At 34.6% G+C, this 24,421-nt stretch overlaps 1 protein-coding gene across 1 annotated transcript in view; it reads left to right on the top strand.

The window, feature by feature from the left end:
- The window catches only part of DNAI3 (dynein axonemal intermediate chain 3), a 115,925-nt gene that overhangs the window by 15,685 nt on the left and 75,819 nt on the right, over positions 1 to 24,421 (top strand). The gene's annotated exons all lie outside the window — the stretch shown is intronic.

Here is a 24,421-nt window from a genome sequence, read left to right as displayed (position 1 = left end):
AACTAGAATGGTCATAGAGAAAGAGAAGTGGCTAATAGACAAAAAGTCTATCTGCTGCTGTAGTGCCCACAAAATGTTAAGAGACTTAAATGAAAGTCTTCAGTATGTTGCATGGACTTTTCATGTAGGTTTTTGAGAACACAACTAACACATAGAAGAGGAAAATTTGATGTATTATTGTAATGGGCCAGAACTGTGGAGAAATATACTTAGGCAAGGATTCTCATAACAAGGTGTTAACTCAGTGGAATTGATAAGACAATGGTTATCTAGTTTAGCATGTTGATTAATAGTTCTCTAGTTCAGTATGATTGAATTAATCTTACAACAAATAATGGTTCCCTAGTGATATAATGATTGGCTTATACTCAGTATGATGCATGTATTTAATTGTAGTAGAGTATTTAAAGAGGTCAGAGTCAGACCTAGAGGAGGATTCGAAGAAGACTGAGAGGCTGGAGCTCCTGCTGAAACAGAAACTGAAACTAAGACCCATTCCTGAGGGCCTTCAGAAAGCTAGCTGGGCTGCAGGCAAGGAGACAGACTGTGAAGGAGACAATAAAGACTTTTAGATTTTATCCCTGGCTATTCTCTTGGTGATTACTCAGCAGAAATGGAGGCTAGTCCAAAGACCTCTAGAAAATAAACCAGAACATTACATATTGTGATCTGCATATTAGAGGGAGGACTTACATCAGTGAGATCAGTGATTCATCAAAGTAGATAGATGGATGGATAGATAGACAGATGTGTATCATAAACCCACATAAATGTTTTAAAGAAAAAACTGCAAGTGTTGCAGGTTGAGGGGGAAGTAGCTCAAAAAATCACTACCATTAGGGGATGATAGCATTCCATTATCATAACTGTTAAATTCAGCAAAAAATTAAGAAATTGCAGAACTGAATAATGTATTAAAACTAGTACTTATATATTACATATATAAATATAATTAAATGTAAAGACATCACATTTTAGAGCACATATTTAATGTACACAAAAAGAATTACTCACATATTGAGTCACAGAGAAGATTTAAGCAAATATTGAAAAGCATAGGGTTTTTTTTCACAAGATTTGTGGATCATAATGCAATAATAATTCAATCTAATGTTAAATAATGGTGTTAATATTGATATAGACTCATGTGGAACATTTTTTAAAGGTTTCTTAAATGATAGAGGAAATTATAAAACTAGCAAACTAAAATATATGACTGCAAATGAATATATAAATATAAGGAATGCAGCTAAAGTCAGGCAAACTTAGAGGCAAATTTATAGCATGAAGTGCTTACTTATATCAATACTAAAGAGAAACTTGAGCTAATTTTGTACTTTAAAAATGAAAAACAATAAGCCAACAGAAAGTAGAAACTAAAATCCAGAGATGAAGATAAGCAAAAATAAGAAAATATTTGAAATGATATATGACTTTTTCCCAAAAAGCCTAACAAAATCTATAAACCTTAAAAAAATTTTCATTTTTAAGAAAAGAGCAAGGCTAAATGATACAAATTGTTGTTTTCATCATTCCAGTTTTTATTATTATTATTATTATTATTATTTGTGATCTCATTTGGGGTTTTCTTGGCAGAGATACTTAGAATGGTTTGTCATTTCTTTCTCCAACTCATTTTTCAGATAAGGAAACTGAGGCAAACAGGGTTAAGTGGCTTGCTCAGGGACACACTGCTAGTCAATGTTTGAGCCTGAATTTGAACTCAGAAAGATAAGACTCCACACCTGGCACTCTATCTACTGAACCCCCTAGTTGCTGAATTATGGAAATTAGAAAAGGGAGATGTCAATGAACACAAAAAGACGTAAGCAAATTCTCAGATTACTATCCATAGGCCTATTCTAATAAAGATAAACAAACTTAATGGTTATTTACAGAAATATTAAATACCAAAGTTAGCAAAAGATGAAATGGATAACTTCAATAGGATAAATAATATTCCATTGACTTGTCTATCTATAAAATCTCAAAAGAAAAAATAAGGTTACAAGGACAAACTTACTTTACAAAAATGCACCAAATGCATAGGGTTTCTTAAGTACAATTTACCAGATTTAAAGAACAAGTCCTATGCATTCAGACTGTTTGAAAATATAAAGAAAAACAATAGATTAATCAATTCCTTTGATGAAATAAGCATAGTTTTTAATTCTTAAGTTGAACAAAGATAAAACTGAGAAAAATTAAAAACAAAAATATTAATAAATACTTCAAACTTTAATACATCAACTATTAGTATTTTGGTTTATAATTTATTTCTCAGTCTTATCTTTGTCTGATTTAGAGATGAAGATAATAATGGATCATCATTAATAAATATTGCTGCATATGTATTAATAATACATTTGCAAATAAAATAAAGCAGGACATCAAAAATTATCCATCATAACCTAGTAGGATTTATAGCTATGATAGTGCAAGGATGGCTTAATAAAAAAAAAATCAATATAATAAATCATATCAAAAAGAGTAAAAAATAAAGACAATATTAAATCATAAGATGCAGTATCAGCTCCTGAAGAGTTTATTAATAAAACAGAACATTCATTTATGTCAAAAACATTTTAAAACATTTTAATAGAAGGCTCTTTCCTTAATATGAAAAAAAATATTCAGAAGCAGGAGAATGGTGAAACATGTTCCTACTAAAAAGAGTATAATAATTGCACCTATTTCACAATGATATTGTATCAGGTGAGATAATGCATATTTGGCAGGGATTGATGGAAACCCCTGGTGAATTAAATTCCCTCAATCTGCTTAACATAATTACAAATTGTAAGGGTTATCTTTAGATGAAGAAAATGGAATTGTAAGGGCACTGCCTTTTCAGACTTTCATTATATTTGCATATGAAAGGGTCAGGGAAGGAGAATTAAGGATTGAATTAGTCAATGGCATTGCCCCATTCCCTTTTCTCCAGTCATTGACTGAACAGAATAAACAGGAGAGACCAAAACTTTTTAAAAGGAAGAACTGATCCTTCAAGAATTGAGTTGCAGAGCTTAAATATCCAACTCTTAAAAGCTGTTCTGGCTGTGCACCAAAGTTGGGTCCTTCCACTGGCAGTAGTATTTTGTAGTTGAAGGACATGGTAGAGTCCAGTGGAATGAAGTATTATCAGTGAGAGATGTCAAGAGCCTGGCACCAGGAGCTGGGATCCTTGCTAGGATATTGCAGGTACCTTGAGCACCACAGCTGGTCTCTTATTTTCTTAACCAAAGTATCTAGTTGTGCCCCAGTTGAGCCCAAGCTGGCAACAGCAGTGACTGCAACCCAGCTGTGAAGACACAGCATCAGCTCCTGAAGGGTTTATTAATAAAGTAGAACATTCATTTATGTCAAAAACACTTTAAAACATTATAATAGAAGGCTCCAGAAAGACTTCAAGCCTTGTGTCTCGGCCACTTGAATCTCTTATTGAAAATGCTTCTCTACTTGTAAACACTACAGTCCCCCTTTCCTCCAGACACACTTTTTGTGGGCTAATGCACCCTGGGTTTATGGAGACATATATTTTGGGACTCATCCTTGCTGTATCATTTCAGTAAATGACTTTGCTTGAACTCTCCCCCCCACCAATCCAGATATGGATCTACATGTGGAGTACCATATTCAGTGCCACATTTTAGAAAGGCATTTAGAAGCTAAGGAGTGTCCACAGGAGGATGACCAAGTTGATGGAGAGACCTGAGATCATACTATAAAGAGAAAGAGTAAAAAGAAAGAATAGAAAGAATAAAAGACTTCATCATATGGCAGAGGAGAAAATCAAGGGGGAGAATGCCAGTTTTTTTCTATTATTTGAAGAGTGGCCATATGGAAGGGGACTGAGATCAGTCCCCAGAGGGAAGAAGTAGGAATAATAGGCAGGAAGGACAGAGGAGCCCGTTCCATGGAGCTATTTGTCACTAAAATGAAATGCTCTGGAAGCTGTGGGTTCCCTTAGCGAAAGGCTTTCCCTCATGCCTAGCTGAGCACCTGCTGGGTATGTTTCAGGTACAGGCTGCCAGCCCCTCACACCTGGTAGTTGGTGACTCTGCCTCCTCTCACTCCTCCCTCACCCATCTTTGTAATGTTCTGTTGTCTCCTGAAACTGCCAATCGCTCTCTGGGAGGAGATCTGCTGTCTCAACTCAATCTCCCAGACTCTCCTTCCTCCAGAGAGCCGCTCCAACTCTGACCTAGAGTAGTCTCTTCTCCCTTGCTCAATGTTGCCTCCTTCATCCTCCCAAAGAATGGGCGTGGAATAACTCAGGGGCTTCAGGGAAAAAATACTTCAACCAATGAACTTGCTCCTCCTAAGCATGCAAGCTCCTCCCCAGAAGATCAAAGGGGTAAAACTGCCCTTAAAGGTAGAAACAAGAGAATTGTTAAATACCGACTTAGCGCTTAGTAAGAACCTAACATTATCTCATTAGCACTTAGTAAGGACCTAACACATCTTCTTCCCAGCTCTCAAAGTGACCTTCCTAAATACAGGTCTGCCCATGTCTGTACTCAAAAAACTCCAGTGGCTCCTCATCACCTCCAGGACACTTGTAGAAAATCCTTCATAACTTATCCCTCTTCCCCCTTCCAGTCTTCTTACACCTCATTCTCCTCCATGTATTCTGCATCCTGAGACAACTGGCCTTTGTTGCTTTGGCTCCCACTTCATGCGCCATCTTGTTCTCTGTCCCTCATGTCTGGAATTCTCTTTCTCTCTTCCCCTACCTTTCTCCCTCCTTCCCTCCCTTCCCCCCCCCCCCTCTCTCTCTCTCTCTCTCTCTCTCTCTCTCTCTCTCTCTCTCTCTCTCTCTTTTTTTTTTTCTCTCTCTCTCTCTCTCTCCCTCTCTCTCTCATTATCTCTCTCTTTCATTATCTCTCTCTATATCTCTCTGTATCTCTCTCTGTCTCTGTCTCTCATTCTGTCTCTCATTCTGTCTCTCTGTCTCTCTCTCTCTGTCTCTCTGTCTCTCTCTCTCTCTCTCTCTCTCTCTCTCTCTCTCTCTCTCTCTCTCTCTCTCTCTCTCTCTCTCTCTTTCTCTGTTTTTTTCCTCTCTCTCTCCTACCCCAACTCCTTATCTCTGCCTCTTGACTTTCCCAGCTGGCTCTAAGTCACACTAAGATGCTCTCCTGGTCCTCCTTAATCTTCCCTCTGAGATTACCCTAGATTTATCCTGTATCCATCTTATTTGTATGTAGTTTTTGGTATGGAATCATGTTAGATTGTGAACTGCTTGAGAGTGGCGTTTATTTTTTGAGGGATAGGTGGTTTTCCCTTTCTTTGTATCCCTAGAGCTAAACACAAAACCTGACACTTAATAAATGCCAATAAACTGATTGATTAAATAAAGGAGATTGTTATTCATGTGTGATTTGGACTAAATCCAGGCTCTGGGATTCTGGGATTTTGTCAGAATACTTCCTATTCATTTTGGTCCAACAAATATAGTGGAATTGCCAATAAGGGAGGGGGCAGAGTCTTTATAAAGAGCTTACTATGTGCCAGGTATTGTACTGAGTGCATTTTTACAAATATTACCACATTTAAGCCTTACAATAACTTTGCAAGGTTAAGTATTATTATCTTCTTCTTTTAGTTGAGGAAACTGGGTTCAGTAATTTGCTCAGAGTCACATGGCTAACAAGTTTCTGAGGCCAGATTTGAACTGGGGTCTTCCTGACTCTATGTAGCTACCCCAATTTCAATAGATGTCAGTGCAAATTCATAAAATTTTTAATGCAAATACGATTCAGATACCAAGAATGAATGAATAAAAAAGCTTTGATTAAATATTTTCCTCTTTGCTGTGCTGACTAATGAATGGTACACAAATAGTAAAGCAAGCAAAATAGTTCTTGTCCTTAAGCTGACAGTCTAAAGGAAGATAAGCCATGGGAAGTGAGGGTCAGGGAAGAATGTTTTAGAGAAAAGTCAGAAAGACGGCAGTGATTGGCACATCCTTTGCAGGAACAGCAGTGTTGATTTGATTGACATTCTCAGAATTAGAGTCAGGGGAATGGTGGTCAGGGGATGTGGTCAGGAGAAAGAGGTAGCATCCAAATGTTGGTACATCATGGAGATAACCACAAGCCTCTAGTCGTGGGAAAAGTGGTCTGAATATGGATGAGGTGGTGCAAATGGTCACCAATCAGAAGCCCAACATTCCCCAATAGGATTTTGGATCCCAGCCAGAAGCTGCATGACAGATTTGAAAATGCTTAAGCAGGAGCCACTTCATATTTGTTATTTCAAATAATTTAAAAAACAAAGTTCATATGGGATTGCTGACTAGCAAGAATATCAAAACCTATAAAAATGAGGATGTGTAAATGGAAACTCACCCTACCATATTTCAAAATGTACCATCGAACAACAATTTTAAAACTGTCTGGTGCTGACAAAAATAGAGAAATAGATCAATTAAACAGAGGACCAAGAAACAGAATCCATGTTTATATTTGGTTAGTGTTTGATAAACCTGTCTAAAAACTCTGGGAAATAGAACTACTGTGTAATAAAAATTGTTAGGAAAATTTGATAGTTTTATGAGCACAAAAAAATGAATGTGGCTTTATATGTCATACCATGTACCAAATAAACTCTTAACTGATCATCAATATTAATATAAATGAAAATCTTTTTTTTAAATTAGAAGAATATGAAATAATATATTTATCTTAGTTATAAAAAGGGTGAAAACTCTTATCTATCAAACAAATAGGAAAAATTACCAGAGACTAAGTTGAGAAAGTTAATTATCCAAAGATAAAAAAAAAAATTTTGCACAACAAAAACCATTATCTCCAAAAAAAAGAAAAAAGAAAAGAAACATCAGGAAAAGATATTTCAATAAAATATCAGATAAAAATCTAACACCTTGATCCTATGAGGAACTTACATATATCTATAAGAACAATGCACATTCCCCAATGGTAAAATAGTTATATAGAGTTTTGGTTTTGAGTTTTTTTTTTTTTTTTAAGGAAAAGATAGTCGTTAATTATCATAGGGAAAGATGCTAAAATTCCCCATTAATCAGAAAAGATATCAGTGGAGCCATCCTGAAGGAACTAAACACTAAAATGGTGAAGATAGTGAAACATTATGATATTTATCCTTTAAGGAACTTATACATATTTATAAGAACAATGCACATTCCCCAATGGTGAAACAGTCATAAACAGAGATGTTTATTTTTTTTAATTAAAGCCTTTTGTTTTCAAAACATATGCATGGATAATTTTTCAATTCTTATAAAATTCTTATTATATTATAAATTATAATATAAATATATTATATTATATTATAAAATTCTGATTCTTATAAAACCTTGTGTTCCAAATTTTCCTCTCCTTTACCCCACTCCCTCCCCTACATGGCAAGTAATCAAAAATATGTTAAACATGTTAAAATATATGTTAAATCCAATATATATATATATATATATATATATATACACACATATTTATACAATAATTTTTCTGCACCATAAAAATCAAATTAAAAAGAAAAAAAAAGAAAGAAAATAAAAGCAAGCAAAAAACAACAAAAAAGAGTGAGAATGCTCTATTGTGTTCCCACAGTCCTCCCTCTGAGTGTAGATGGTTCTCTTCATCACAAGGTCATTGGAACAGGCATCAATCATCTAATTATTAGAGTCACGTAGAGGTGGTTTTTTTTAAAGAAAATTTTAATAACCATAGGGAAAGATACTAAAATTCCCCAGTAATCAGAAAAGATATCAGTGGAGACATCCTGAAGGAATTACCCACTAAGATGATGAAGATAGTGAAACATTATAATATTCAATGTTGTTAGGGTCTTGGAAAAAATGGATACTCTGTTACATTGTTGGTGAGACTACGAATGGATTGTTAGAAATATTTTGATATATGGAAAAATATATTGTAAGAGTTTCCAAAGTGATCATGCCCTTTGACCCAACAATTCCCTTGATAAGTTGACAAGACCTTATCTTAATAATATGAAAAAATATCATCAAAAATCCTAATATCATGAAAATCATGAAAAAAATACAAAAATATGAGATTTGTTTTCAGCTTTCTATGGTAACAGCATAGATATTAATTGACACAAAATTATCTTTTTGCTGTTAGAAACAAGATAGAAAACCACTCCTCCATTGCTTGCTTCAGCTAGGACAATATGTCTCAGGAAATAGCTGTTCCCAGCAGGTCCTAATGGAGGAGGGCTGGGTTAGTTTTGATTCACTATTGTCTTCTTTATGAAAAAAACAAAACAAAACTAATGCTGCCTCCATAGATCTTCAGAACTGGTAGAGTTTGTAATGTATAAGTAAAAATTATGACCTCCTTGGTGGAGCAGTTGAGCTGGATGCTAACAAGAAGAAAGATGGCTAAAAGAAGCATGTGGCTTTCCTTGGACCTTGGATTGGCAGCAAGTAGGAGAGACTTCCAAACACAAGGCTTTTAACCTTGTTCTCTTTTCCTTTCAGCTTTGTAGTGAAACAGGAACCCTTTGGTTCTCTGTTCTGGCTTTCTCCTCTATGTGGGGATTACAATTAACCCAACTTTAAGTCCATGTTTTAAGTATGCTTTTATTTTATATGAATCACAGATTGACATCCCAAAACTTCAGATTTAAGAGATTGACTAGTTCAAAGTTCTCTAGGCTTAGCAAATGTGTTTCCTTTTTGGAATTCTGAGTTGTAAAATTATTGAAGTTCACAAGGTTTTTAATATTTCCTAAGTTTTTGTTTTTAACACTTGCCTGAATTCCTATTTCACTTTATCTCTCCTGAACGTATATACTAATTAATTAATAAGGCAATTCTTAAAAATGTAAATTTCAGCTTTGAATCAATTCCTAGTCATATAAAAGGTCCCTTTTAAAGAATAACTTATCTGTCATTTGTTGTTGTTTTCAGTAAACTCTATAGAATTTGGTTGTACTCTAAACTCATCAAAGTATTTTCAAAATGAAATTTAGAAATGAAAAAAAATTGATTATTACTTTTGCACAAATTTTATTTCTAATCTATTAAAATCTATTTTCAATTAATATCTTTATCCCTTTCCTCTCATCAATTTCCAATATTACCCGTGTTGAAAAAAAAGAAAAAAAGAGAGATTTGTCTTCTTTTAACCTTTTCCCCCCCAAATTTTATTTTTTAATAGCCCATTTCTGTTGGTTGATCATGGCAAAAGCAAAAAGGCATAGGGTAACATACCTGATGTCTAAGAATCCAAAGCATGATTAGTACAGACAAAACAGACACATATTTTCCATTTTCTTAAAAATTTTCCTAATTGTACAAGGTCTCTTTCTATCTGAAGTAAAAAACTCACTATTCCTAAACTTAGTTTCCTCATATATACATACAGAAAATAAAATAAGACAGCATTAAATCAGGCCTGAACTTCTGCTAAGTTTTTCTCTAGGAGATTTGAAATCAAGATCTTGCTTGTCTCTTAAGTATAGAACTTATGATTATCTTGTGGCTGGAGTCCTGCTGGTAGCCTAGGATAATTATTCTGTTTCCTAATTATGTTAATACCTTTAGAATCCAAAAAATGTAATTTAATGACAACACAAAATTGCTTTAGTCTAATTTGCCAATTGGGTTCATCTATTTTAAGTGTCTTTGTATTTAGTCCCTGATAGATAGAAGAGTTGGTTAAAAGTTCCATTCCTCTAGAGTCTAGACTTTTTGCCAAATTATAACTACAGGAAGAAAGGCTGAAAATGATGAAGAATTTAGAAATATCAATAATTCACTTTTTCTTAACCTGATTTGGGGAGATTGTTCAATAAAATTCCATAATTTTTTTAGTAATCAAAAGTTCCATGCTTTGGCCAAAATAATCCCCTAAACTCTTTGTATTCTCAAACCAACTTTTACTTTTAATAGCTTTTTTTTTTTTTTAAGTTTAATAGCTCTTTAGTCATTTCCTGATAAGGAGTTTAACCCTATCCTCCTGTATGCCTGACCCCATCTCTCCTGTAGTGTCCCTGACCAAAGGCGGCACTTCTTTGGAGGAACTTCCCCTAAGAGAATTGGACTACATTGCTGAAGGCCTGCCATATTGGCTGTTCCTTCTGAGAAGTTCCCCCATTGAAGATGTTGAAGATTACCTCACATAATATGAAGCAAGGGGGTATTTGCCTATCTATCTGAGACCCACCTGCCTGACCCTCTTTCCTGTAGCTAACACTATAATATGCAGGGATTTGTTTTGGTAAATTCTCCAATATTTCCAATTCTTCATTTTTGGGATTTATCCTAGAGTCCTAAAACAGGTCAAGTAGGACCTTTAAAAGGTCCTTTTATAAGGGAACATTCAGCAAAATTTATACCTACTTTCCTTAAAAAGTTCCTGAAAGTTTAGCTCACATTATCAATAATCAACTTAATCCTAAATAAATATAAATGAAAACAAATTTTTTTTCCCCTCATCTCTTTAAAAGTAAAAGGAGCCTTCTTCTCAGGACAGAAGAGGGGTGAGATTGCTCCCAGGATAGTCACATGACTTGACTGTTTACTAATGTGGTGTGAAATCTTTCTAAGAATGTTGGTTCTAGCCCAAGTTATTGCTCTCTCAAGCTGGTGTCAGAGCATTAGAGAGGGAAATCACTCCCCCAAACTCTAGCCATTAAAGGACTGATCACAGAAAGAGTTTCTTGACCTGCTATGAGCTACTGGAAGTTCCATCTCAATCAATTTAAAGAGATTTCTCTACTGATGACAAAAATGATTTAATTATTCCTTGTTAAAAGAATTTAAAGGCAAAGATCTATTTTAATTCTGCCAACAGGAAGTTTTAAAATAAACTAGGTAGTTAGCTGGTTGAAAATGAGGAACTAGCAATTCCACTGCTGAATTTCTCTGGTCAGAACAAAAAGTAAGAAAAATAGAGGAAAAACCAGTAGTTTTAAAAAGTTAAAATTATTGCTATATAATTTTTTATAAAAATTAAAATCTTAGTACTCTGGAGCTTATAAATTTAGATAAATAAGTCACAAATTCAAGCAGTCTCTCTTGACCCAGTCTTCTTAATTCTTCTTAAAGAAAATAAATTTAGAGTATATCAAGGCAGAATCACCAATCTTGAAGAGATATACCTGAAGCTCAGAGAATTTGAGTGTAGACAGGGTTGAGAGTGCAACCATACAAGGCCAGTGTTCATGGGAAAGCTATCAGTGAAAATTCAACTTGGTGTGCACTTCCTTTTTGGGTCCCTCGCAGGGAGCTGCCAAAAGAGGTTTGGGGGGGTAGGGGACACAGGTCTCCGCCATCCCTTCATGGTTATGATGTAGATTTGGGGATTAAAATTGTCCCACTTAAAATAAAAGAGACTGAGATGGAGCTATGAGCTAATGACACTTTATTAAAGGGTTCCTGGTCCCCTCTAATCGACAGAGTTGATTCAATCCCCTGAACAGGGTCCATTCAATCTTCACTTTTAAATTTGACTACTCAATGTATTTATTTATATATCCCATCCCAGAACCTTTTCTATTTGGGGGGGCAACTTTTAAATGAATTCAGTTGTGTATCAGGAGGTCATCACTATAAAATTATTAATATTAATAATTCCCTATTACTCTCTATTAATAATTCCCTAACAAAATCTCTTCCTCCTAAGAGAGAGATGAGCATCTAAAAGAAAACAGCTAGTGATAATTTTTCAGTTAGTTTTATTAAATAGTTGTAACAAGATTAGGTAATTATATATGCCAAATATAAAATTTGGGTTCAAATTCTTTTTTTAATTTTCTAGTTGTTATTTGAATTTGCCCATCTAAAAATATACATTCTCTGGTCTAGTAATGTTCATATTAGTTGATATTAGCTACTAAGTTTGAGCTGGCTTTCACTACCTGACCTGGTTATTGTAATAGCAAAGTAGAATTGTATTTAGATCAATTTTGTTAGAGAAGGGGGTCTCTGCAAGTAAACTTAAGGAAGCTGCTCTGAAGTCCTATTCATTCCAGTATTCCTAAGAGAAGATTTCCAGAGGACCACAGGACTGCAGGACTGCATCAGAGACCTCACATCACCATTAAAGTGTGGGGGTGCTCTTGTCAAAATTGCTTAAATCATTTTCATAAACTCAAAAGATTTCTAGAACCCATGTGTATGGCAAATGCCCTTGAGCAAATGCTCTATGAGCACCCAATTGTCATATCTCGTAGGCATAATTTACTAAGAGGTACTTGTCCCTCATGGCTCTTGATTAGTGAGAGTCTCATCCCAGGCATTTATTGTTACATATATTATGAGTTTTGTTTAATTAACTAGAACATAATCAGTATCTTATGAGTCAAGCCCATTTCTCTCTTCTATAATGTCACCTTTGTAACCCCACTTCTGGTTGAAGACTTACCTCTGCTTTATTCTCAGTTTCCTCATCTGTACAATGGCCCCAAAGATAGCACTTGCCTTACAGGATTATTGTGAAGATCAAATGAGATAATATATGTAAAGCCCTTTGCAGGTCTTAAAGCTATATATAAATGCCAGCTATCATTCATTCATGCATTAATTTACATAATTACTCATGTATTTATTTACATATGCATTTAGTAGCTCTAGCAGCCTGTGTCTCTATGCTCTTGAGAATGCTTGCTTCCTAAAGATCTGGAGTGCAAACAGACTTCCTCACAATAGGTGGACAAAGTACTCATTTGGGAGATCCACAGAGGAACCCCTCAAAGGTTTCAATGGGCCTGAAAAGCCTTTATTCCACTTGTCTCTGAAACCCCAGGAAAGGTGCAATTAGGTCCAGAGGACAGGAGCAAAGTCTGAAGTTTCTTGGGTTTATTTTCAATTACTATTGAGGCTTACTTTAAGAGTAATACCAAAGTGGTACCAGGGAATGCTACCTGGTATTCACCCTTTCCCTTTTGCTTGTTAATTTTGAAAGGCATTTTTACAGGTCAATTGATTGTTTGATTCTCCACCATAAATTCTACTTTCTTACAGTTTTTGTTGTTGTTGTTCACAAATCTGTAACACAAAGGGATCTACACTATGATTTCATCCTTCTGGTGCAGAAAAGTGACCCTTATCATGGGAAGATTCCAGAGTAATAGCAAATGAGGCATCCATAGTAATTATCTTGAAGTTGCAAAAATCAGCTCTGCAGGCCTGCTCCATCTTGGCTCTGTTTTTTCTCTCTTCTATTTAGAACTGGATTTTTAACCTTTAGGAAACAGCAGTGGAGAGTATTTTTAGAGAAGGTGATGCTTTCTGATTTCTAGATTTTTTACTTGCCTAATAATTTCCTGGGGCCTATTTGGTTGAAATGAATTGATGATTAATTAGAATGAAGCTAAGTATATGCTGATATAACCTTTGGAATATTGGAAAGGAATTAGAAAGAAATAGGTAGAGAAAAATAGAAACACTATCATCCCCTCTATGTATTCACTGGCTAGCAAGAAGAATGAGTGCCAAGTTTTTAAAAAGACAATGGAACTGGAAGCCAGGAAGGGCAAGAAAGAATTAATACAGGAGTGTGGAATGGGTCATAGGAAGAGGAATACTAAAGCTCAGAACCACCTACAGAGGAGTTTGGGGTTTGTTTTGGCCATGTTAGGAGAATGGGGGGGGTCCTAGAAGGGGTAGTAAGGACCTGTGCTCAGAGTTGACAGAATCCACAACACCAGAAGGCTCAAGGACTCAACACAGTCTGTTTCTGTTCTTTCTGCAAAGGAGAATGACAGAACAGACAATGACTAAAATGGAGGTGCTATCTAGACAAGAATGCCTTAAATGGATCCCACTCTAGTGGAAAAATTCAATTCCCTTAGTCCACATGCACTTCAACCTTCGATTTCGAAAAGAACTGGCAGATGTGATCACTGAGCCATTGCCATTAAATACTGAAAAAAGTATAGAAAACAGGAGCTGGACCATAACAATAGAGAAGGGCAAATATCTGATTTTCCCTCCAAAAAAGGAAATTAAACAGTACGTGCAAGTTTTCTGCCAGCAAAGAGTCTGCTGATGAATTTGAATTTGAGTTTTAGAAAAATTAGAGGACATAATATTAAGGAAATAGTTGCCGAACATCTAGAAAGGAAGTGGGGTTTGCAAAGAGCCAGCCTAACTGAATTAAGTCCTGACAAAATTACTAAACTAATAGATGAGAGAAGTGCTGTGAATATACCTTTAAAAAAAAGTAAAGATTTTGATAAAGTATCTTTGGTTATTCTTAAAGGGAGAGAGATGTGAATGAGATAATGATGAAATAAGATGGACTCAGAGGTAGTTAGACAGCCAGATTTAAAGCCAGGTGTTAATGTTTTAATGTCAGTGCAAAAGAAAGTCTCTAGTATAGTACTACTGAGCTGTACTTGCCTTAATTTTTAAAGCATTGTTCTCAATAACTTTCTTTCTTTGACTTTTTAAATTTTTGTATTAATATTTCATTTTCTTCTATTACACATAAAACTAATTTTAACATTTTCTTTCCAATTTTGGATTCCAAATTCCAAATTGTTAATTTTGAAAGGCATTCTTACAGGTCAATGAATTGTTTGATTCTCCACCATAAATTCTACTTTCTTACTATTTCCTCCCTTTCCTCTCCTCCATTGAGAAGGCAAACAATTTGACACAGGTTATATAACACATGCATAGTCATGAAAGCACATTTTCTTTCTTTCTTTCTTTTTTTTTCCCCTGAGGCTAGGGTTAAGTAACTTGCCCAGGGTCACACAGCTAGGAAGTGTTAAGTGTCTGAGACCAGATTTGAACTCGGGTCCTCCTGAATTCGGGGCTGGTGCTCTATCCACTGCACCACCTAGCTGCCCCCATGAAATCACATTTTCATGTAAATCATGCTATGAAAGAAAACATATAAAAAAAAACTCCAAGAAAAGAAAGTAAAGAAAAAAGTTCAATACATTTTTAAAGACCATACACGGCATGTTTTTCAAACATATAAGAAGCTAAGAGGGACAGTTAATACAGTGGATGACACTATCAGGATGCAAAGGGATTTGGGCAATCTAGAGAACTGGATTAAATGTAATGGAGAAATGCAATTGGGATAAATGTGAGATCTTATATTTGGGTACAAAAGAAAATCAGCATAATATGGGGGAGGTATAGTTAGAGGCTGTTTTGAATAAGATCTTGGGGGCATGGTGGACTCCAAACTCAATATAACTGCAGTATGATTTAGTAACCAAAAGCCCCCAAAGATCTTGTACTTCATTAAGGAAGGCATGGCTTCTAGGACAAGAGAGGTGCTGAATACACTCTTCTGATTTCATTTAGAGTATTGTGCACATTTCTGGGTGCCATAGATGAAGAAGGGATGTTGGCAAATTGGAGAGCATCCAAGGTAGTTGAGGGACCTTAAGTCCATATCATGTAAAGATCGGTTAAAAGAACTGGGTTATTTGGCTTGGAGAAAAAGTGGCTCATTATGAATGTGACAGCTATTTTGTAAAAATCTGAAAGGCCATCATCTGAAGGAAGGATTAGACTGGGTCTTTTGGCTTTAAAGAGAAAAATCAGAGTCCATGGGGAGAAGATGAAAAGAGGCTGATTTAGGGGGGAAAACCCAGTTTCCTGACAATGCCCTCATTGTTGTTGGGAAATGAAAAAAGAGGTGATAACTCTTCTCCCTCGGAAATCTTCAAGCAGGAATTGGACATTTGCGTGCTGGGAAAAGCATAGTGAGGATTTCTTTTATGTATTGGGTGATGACATGATCACTGAAGTCCTTTTCCACTTTCAAATTTTGTAACTTAAGTGAAAAAAAAAGGAAAAGAAAAGAAAAAAGAAAATCAACAGTCAATTCACATCTTTCCATGTTTCTTTGGAAATATTTATTTCTTTATTTCCTATAGCAGAATACTATTTCATCACATTTATATACCACAACTGATTCATCTTTTTCTCAATTCATGGATATCACTTTAATTTCCAATTTTCTTTTCCATCACAAAAAAGCTGCTATAATTATTTTTGTAGACATAGACCTTTTCTTTTTTTTTTTCTTTGAGCGTTTGGGTCTAGACCTGGCAATAGAATAGCTGAATCAAAGAGCACACAGTGTTGAGTCATGTTTTATATATAATTCTGGACTGCTTTCCAGAACAATTATATCCATTCATATACCCACCAACAAAGCAACAATATATTAGCTTTCCCACAGTCCCTCCAACATTAATCATTTTCCAATTTTTGTCATCTTCACTAATAAGTAGAAGCAGGACTATTCGTACTACAACATTACTATTATAAAATGAACAATTTCTTGGATTTTTATAAACTAATGAAGAAGGAAATGAGAACATTTTATCCAATAAACACAATACTATAAAGACAACTTTGAAAGCTATTAAGAGCCATAGCTAATACAGTGAGCATTCATGATGCCCAAGGATTCATGATGAAGCATACTATCCACCTCTTGACAGAGGCAAGGGTAGATTCAGGGTACAGAACAAGACATATGCATTTTTTTGGTATGCAGCCAAAGAAGGATTTTTTTTTGCTTTCTTGCATGCTCATTTCAAGGAATTTTCTTTTCTCTTAAAATCAATGTAGTAGGAAGAGGGAGAAAAATATATTTGTTTATTTCCTTTAAAGTTTTATATATATATAATGATAAATGTTGGAGGAGATGTGGGAAAATTGGGATACTAATACATTGTTGGTGGGATTGTGAACTGATCCAACCATTCTAGAGAGCAGTTTGGAACAATGCCCAAAGGGCTACCAAGCTCTTTGATCCAGCAGTGTCTCTCCTGGGTCTGATCCCAAAAAGATCATAAAAAAGGTAAAAGGACCCACATGTGCAAAAAGGTTTGTGGAAGCCCTTTTTATAGTGGCAAAGAGTTGGAAACTGAGTAGATGCCCATCAGTTAGAGAATGGCTGAATAAGTTGAGGTATATGAATGCTATGGGATATTATTGTTCTGTAAGAAATGATCAGAAGGATGATTTCAGAGAATGCCTGGGGAGAACTGATAAGTAAGTGAAGTGAGCAAAACCAGAAGATCACTATACATGGCAACAGCAAGATTATGTGATCAATTCTGATGAGTGTGGAATAGCGAGGTGATTCAGACCAGTTCCAATGGTCTGGTGATGGAGAGAGCCATCTGTACCCAGAGAGAGGACTGTGGGAACTGAGTGTGCATCACAATATAGCATTTTCACCTTTTTGTTGTTATCTGCTTGCTTTTTTCTTTCTTTGTTATTTTTTTCTGTTTTGATCTGATTTTTCTTGTGCAACACGTTTAGAAGAATGTGTTTATCCTACAGTATATTACTGGCTGTCTAGGAGAGGGGTATAGGAGAAGGGAGGGAAAAATTTGGAACACAAGGTTTTGCAAGGGTGAGTGTTGAAAACTATCTTTGCATGTATTTTGAAAATAAAAATCTATTATTAAAAATTTTTAAACTTTTTTCAATATAGTTGTTGGGTCCAGGGGTGTGATATTGCATGAACCCACAGTTAAATTCACTGTATCATTAATTTTGTTTAATTATTTTACTTTGTTTTAAAGAGGGCTGTCATGGAATGAAGGTACTAGGTAAAACATTTGTAATATAAAAACAAAACATTTCAAAATTTTAAGCAATTTTAGTTAACTAGAATTTATAAAGTGCCAACTACACTCAGGGCACTGAGTTAAGCCCTGGGGTTATAGAGACAAAAGCGAAATAGCTCTTACCTTCAAAGAGATTAAATTCTAATGAGAAAAATGATATGAATATATAAAAATCTATACAAAAATAGCTGTAAAGCAGGTAATAGCTAGTTTTGGGAGATGAAATTGGAAATATAGATTAGGAAGAAAGGAATTGTGTTTAGAAACCTAGAAATTTCAGAGGAGATGACCCAGCAGTAACAACATGAAGAGTATGAAAATTCTGCAAAGAACATGAGACAGAAAAATAATAATGTGAAAAAATTATGGCAGATTAATGTAATGGTATTTGACAGCACTGTAAAAAAGGATACGTGAGAGGAATATGAGGAAATTATAGCAGGATTCAAATGAAGCAGTACAAGAGAGCTTGATCTATCCAGAAAAACTGCCATATTAATGACAGTGAAAACAAAAGCCATGATGACAGAATGTCAGAAAGACTTCAAAAAAAGATGGATACCGTTAGCATCTTTGTTTGCTTTTTAATTGATTTGACTTTATTTTGTAATAATTTATATATGTATGTATATATCTATGTGTGTATGTGTGTGTGTTCCATGTGTGATTTTATTCCTTATTTTACATACTTGGATATTGATTTTTATGGATTATTATTAAATATATAAAATGATTTTAAGGACAATGGAGGATCAATTTTCCTTTTCAATATACAACTCTGCTAATTGATTATTAACAACAAAACAAAATAAAATAGCAAATTTAAAGTTTTCTTAGTGTGTTTTATTTTTGGATTACTTTTATATAAAACTATTATATTTAGATTTATTTTCTATCCAGTATAATATTTTGTTTCTTTTTATTTTTCTTTGGTACAGTAAAATGTTTTACATAAAAATTCAAAGAAACAAAGTCAATATAATATAGTAGATAGAGATAACTAAGTGGCAAAGTACATAGAGCTGGAAACCTAGAGTCAGAAAACTTGAATTCAAATCCAATTTCAGACACTTCCTGGCTGTATGACTTTGCTCCTCATTTAGTTGCCACTGTTTCATCCTTTGAAAAAAAGGGACAATAATAGAATCTATTTCCCAAGGCTGTTGTGAGCATCAAATGAGATGGTAATTGTAAAGTGCTTAGCACACATAGAATGTGTTATATATGTGCTGGTTATTATTATTATCATTATTATTAAATAAGATAAGTAAAGATAATATTTGTCTTGAACCATAGTGGATGCTTTATAAATACTAATGTGATGATGATGATGATTGTATTAACGGTATTGAAAAGTTAGACTCAGTATAGAAGAACTAGTTTTAGGGCCCATCTCTTATAATACTGACTGTGTGACCCTGGATAAGTAATTAATGTGAAATAATTAATATTAATTGCTACTCTGGATTTGTGAAAGGAAATTCCTCAGTGAGAGCCCCCTACTCCAGTGAAATCCCAGGTACAGTAATAGCTCACGTTTAAAGCATATTTTATGGTTGATAAGGAACCTTCCTCACAACCATCCTTCAAGATAGATTGTGTTAAATATTCTCAACCCTGTCTTATATCAAAATATATTGGAAAGAGTGCCATCCTTGGAGGCAGCAGAAGTTGGCCAGAATCTCGCCTTTGACCACTAAAGTCTATGCAACATCAGGCAAGTCACTGACCTTCCACAGACCTCAGTTTACTCATCTGTAAAATGAGACTGCACAAAATGAGGCTGTCTCCACCATCTCTTCCAGCTCTAATTCTTTTATCCTGATTCATTGAAAGAGTTAAGTCCTGGGACTTTTTTCTATCTCTCAATGGCTATAACTTTTCTGCTTATTTAAATAACTATATGTGGTCAGTTAACTAGCATTTATTAAGGCCCTACCATGTCCCAGCACTAATTTGAATACTAAGGCCTGACATTATGAAGAAATATATTCAAAAATATATATGTTTGTGTGTGTATATGTGTATATCTATCTATATATATAGTGTATATATTCTGTATATTCATGTATATAATCTGATTGAGAATGCTATTTCCCAGTTTATCCATTAAACTTATCCTTTATCTATTTTATGCATAATGGATATTTTGAAAACTTAAAATATATATATGTATATATATATATATATACTCTATTAGGGGAGGTCTTTATCCACACACACACACACACACACACACACACACACACACACACACACACACATAAATAGTCTTGTCTATATGTAGATCTCCCCTGATAGAATGAAGCTTCTTGAAGGTAGAAACCATTTTATTTTTGTCTTTGTAACCTCAGTTCTGAGCATAATAATGCCTAGGACACAGTAGATGCACAATAAATGCTCATTGAATTGAATTTCCAGTACTTAAAAGAGTGAGAAAATACAGAAATAGTAATTCATTAGGCTTCTAAATCTGTAAAGTTGCAAGCACAGAATAATTTCCAGCTACTTCTCTGATCATTTTAGTATGTGAAATTTCAGGAATAGCATTTCAAACTGTTTGTTATCCCATGCAAGACTCCTTACCATTCTAACAATGCTGACTCTGTCTGCAAATGTTGGAAATAATCTAATTTGGCTACCTTAGAATTAGAAATGAGCTAATAAAGGAAGACACTTGTAATTTAAGAAATTAAAGAGAACAGTAGCACATAGAGTCTGAATATATAAAGGTGATGAGCTACTCTTGAGGGAATGTTCTTAAAAATAAACTCTTTCAAGCTTTGATATGTCTTTTGTCCTAAAACTAAAATACACCCAAACCCTTATTACTTCAATATTGGTCAATTCCCCCAAATCAATGGCCACTTTGTGTATAACAGCACAAGACTTCTAGTCAGGAGATCTGGTTTCAGATTTCACTTCAGACACTTTGGAACCGTTGGTAAATTTTCTAATCAGTAATCGTTTGCATTTCATTCCTGGAAAAATAGAGATAATAATAACTTTTAAATTCCTACCTTCAGCATTGTTTTGAGGAAAGCACGGTGCAAATCTTAAACTCCTATACAAGTGTGAGTTGTCATGAATATAATCTGATGGAGAATGACATTTCCTAACTTATCCATTAAACTTATCTTTTATATATTTCATGCATAATGGGTATTTTGAACACTTAAGGTAGAATCATTTGATGGTGGTAGTAACAGTGAAATTCAGGGAATGGGGAAAGTTAGAGTTGACCCAGGGTGCGGGCAGTCTGATATAATTCCCTTTCTATTGAACATCTGAGCAAATTGAGGAAATCAGGAAATCCACTGAAAAAACCTAAGGAGAATTTTGGACACCATGGCCTCCTAAGTCTAAATCTATGGTTCTGTGTAACCTAGCCTCTGAGTGGAAGTGCACTTTTTAGGGCCCACTATTTCAGGACAGCTAGCAAGCCAGAGGATGAGGAGCTGGAGCTGGAATCAGGAAGCCCTGACCTCAGACACTTAGTAGCTTGGGGGATCAATTAATTAATTAATTAATTAATAATAAATAAATTAATAAATTAATCAAATATAAAATGGGAATAATATTATACTTATCTCCCAGAGTTGTTTTGAGGATTAAACAAAACAATATTTGTAAAGTGCTTAGCACAATATCTAGATAGATAGATATAGTTTTAATATGTATTAACATATATTTAATATATTTTTTTCCTTTTTTCCTTTCTTTCATTCTTCTATCATTTCTTTCTTTCTTCCTCGCTTCTTCCCTCTCTCCCTTCCTTCCTTCTTTCCTTCCATAAATTTCTTGGAATCACAACATTTATTGGAATATAGAATATATTCAAAAAGATGAAATTGAGTAGGAATAAATATGAAGTTTTTATCAGTCAGACAAAGAGCATTGTGTTCCATTCCAAGCACTGCATCATAAGAAGGACAAAAAATGAACTGGGGAGAATCCAGTTTGGTAGAAGACCTTCTTGGATTAAGTTATATTCATGGTAGTTGAAGGATGGTTGAAGAGAACAGATGACTGAAGATGTACATGATATTTCTCTTTAATTATTTTAAGGGCTGTCATTTGAAAGACAGATTAGATTTGTGTGTATTAGTCCCAGGGGACAGGATAAGGAACGATTGGTAAGAACAGAAAAGGAATAAATTTGGACTTAATATGAGAAGAAACTTCCTAACAAAGTGGATAAGTTGCCATGGGAAGACAGTGGTTCTGCTTCTATGGGAAGTCTTTAAAAGAAGTTTAGAAGGTATTTCTTATTGAAGAATTTTATTTATTTTTATTTAGGGAGTTGGAGCTGGAATAAATATGATGGCCTTTGGGGTCTCTTTGTACTCTGAAATTCTATAAACAAATCCTGTCAATTCCAGATGATACAAAAACTGTATAATAAGGAGATTAAAATTGGTGCCCCAAGAGAAGTACAAAATGGAGAGATTATATCCAACATGAAGGAGAGAAAACAGGGAAAGTTTCATGAAAGAAGTATCATTTGAATGAAGGTGGGATTTGAATGAGTAGAAAGAGAAAGGGTGGTATAAGTAGATATGAGGAAACAACATTTCAGGAAAAGAAAACAACTCACAAAACAAAGTTGGCTTTTTATTCCTCATTTCATCTCCCTGACCCCACAGGCAAATGATGAGATTTTTTTTAAACCAGATTGCTTGACTAAAAAAGTAGGTTTATTAGTTCTCCTGTGGTTAAAATGAGACATCATTATTTCAAATACCTCTCAAAGGAGGTTTTACTGTATTTTCTTTATTATTGAATTATATAACAACCCTACTAGTTCTAAATTTCAATCTCTTATACTCTGCACTAAGAGAAAGAACACTTGGATTCTAAGCTGCTTAGTAGTGAATGCTATTTGAATAAATTGCCACATAGAACAGAAGCTACAGACCAAGTCTCTTGGGACAGGAGCTATGAGACTCAAATCTAAGCTGACGGCCTAATATTGCAGTCCCCTCCAAATAAATATTTAGTATTTAAACAAGAACTTCAAATAATGGAAATATAGTTTAAAGACTTTTGAAAATTGTATGTTAACTAGCTAATGTGATAGGTGGTGGAGATACAAAGATAAAAATCAAACAATTTCTACCCTCCAAGGGTTTACATTCTAGTCAATCAAAGCATCTATTAAATGCCTATTATGTAATAGGGAATGGAGATGTAAATACAAAATTTATGTGAATATATTTTGAAGACTTTAAAAATGATATGCTAACTCATCAGTATTCCAATATGGAATGGTTTGTCATCCAAAAAGACAACTGCCTACTTCAATATATTTTTTAAACTTTCCCATACAAGTAATATTCTCAGGTCTTGCTGATGAATACATTCTTTCAATTCAGGGAAAATTGTAAAGAATTCTGTCCAAAGGCTGAAGCTTCTGGGAAATAATTTCAGTGCAATTTTTGTCCTCTTTACTTTCATAAGTAGTAGGATATTACCTGTTTATGGGGAGCTTTCAAAGATTGCTCTCTTTTGCAGGGTTAGGACAAAATTGCTTGCAGGTATAAATTTGTGATAGAATAAGTTAGCATTGTTCAGTGCTATCATGAGAAAAAGCTCTGATTTTTCAGTCCAAGTCCAAAGGCCGGCTCAGGATTCTGCTTTTGCTACTTGTTGGGAGTTTGGCAATGGCTTCTTTGAGACTCAGTTTTCCCATCTGTAAAGCATGGAAATAATTCTGCCTGTTGTCCTGTACCTACTTCACAACATTGTTGTGAGAATCAAATGAAAAGATATATGTAAAGTATTTTCACACATCAATTATTATCATGTCCTAAAACCAATTTTCTGCTGCATAAACTTGAGAGGGGAATGATCCTGCAGCATTATGACCATCTTTCACTACATTTACCCAGCAAGTGTGCCTATAATAACAACATATCTATTCATCCCCTTCTTGTAAGGGGCTATGCAATACTTATATGTATATTCACAAAGGCAAAATATATAGGTTATTCTATAGATCATCAGACAAAATGTTCATTATGGCTTGGGTGAACTAAGTATGGCTGGAGGAAGGATACATCACCAAGAATAATCCTAGAATCAATCAATCAACAAACATTAAGTGTCTACTCTCTACCAATCACTGTTCTAAGTTCTGTGAATACAGAGACAAAAATGAGACAATCCCTGCCCTCAAAGAGTTTAAATTCCAGGCAATCCATACATTAAGTGCCCACTATATGGTAGGGAATGGAGATGCAAACCCAGAAATAAGATAAATTTTTGTCCTCAGGTTAGAAATTCTTACATTAGAAAGGAACCTTCTTAGAAAAGATAACAAGAGGATGATTTCAGAACAACCTGGAAAGATTTACATGAACTGATGCAGAATAAAATGAGCAGAAAAAGGAGAACACTGGATACACTAATAGCAAGATTGTACAATGATCAACTGGGATGGACTTAACTATTTTCCCAGCAGCACAATGGTGCAAGACAATCCCAAAGGACTCATGATGAAAAATGCTACCCATCTCCAGAAAAAGAACCGATGGGAGTGTGAATACATTTTTTCTTTCCCTTTCTCCCTTCCTCCTTCCCTCCTTTTTTCCTTCTTTTCTTCCTTCTCTTTTTCTTTCTCTCCAGTTTTTCCCACAAAATGATTACTATGGAAATATGTTTTACTTATTTTTATTATATGTTATATTTAATACAATCTATAACAGATTTCTTATTGTCTTAGGGAGGGAGAGGAAAAGGGGAGAGAGATAGAATTTGGAACAAAGCTTTTTTAAATGAATGTTTAAATTGTTTTTATATGTCACTGGGAAAATAAAAAAATTATGTAAATTTTTAAAAAAGATGGATA

Source organism: Sminthopsis crassicaudata, chromosome 4, assembly GCF_048593235.1.
Source record: "Sminthopsis crassicaudata isolate SCR6 chromosome 4, ASM4859323v1, whole genome shotgun sequence".
NCBI lineage: Eukaryota > Metazoa > Chordata > Mammalia > Dasyuromorphia > Dasyuridae > Sminthopsis > Sminthopsis crassicaudata.
The sequence above is the reverse complement of the archived record's forward strand: the minus strand, read 5'-3'. Positions and strand labels throughout refer to the sequence as shown.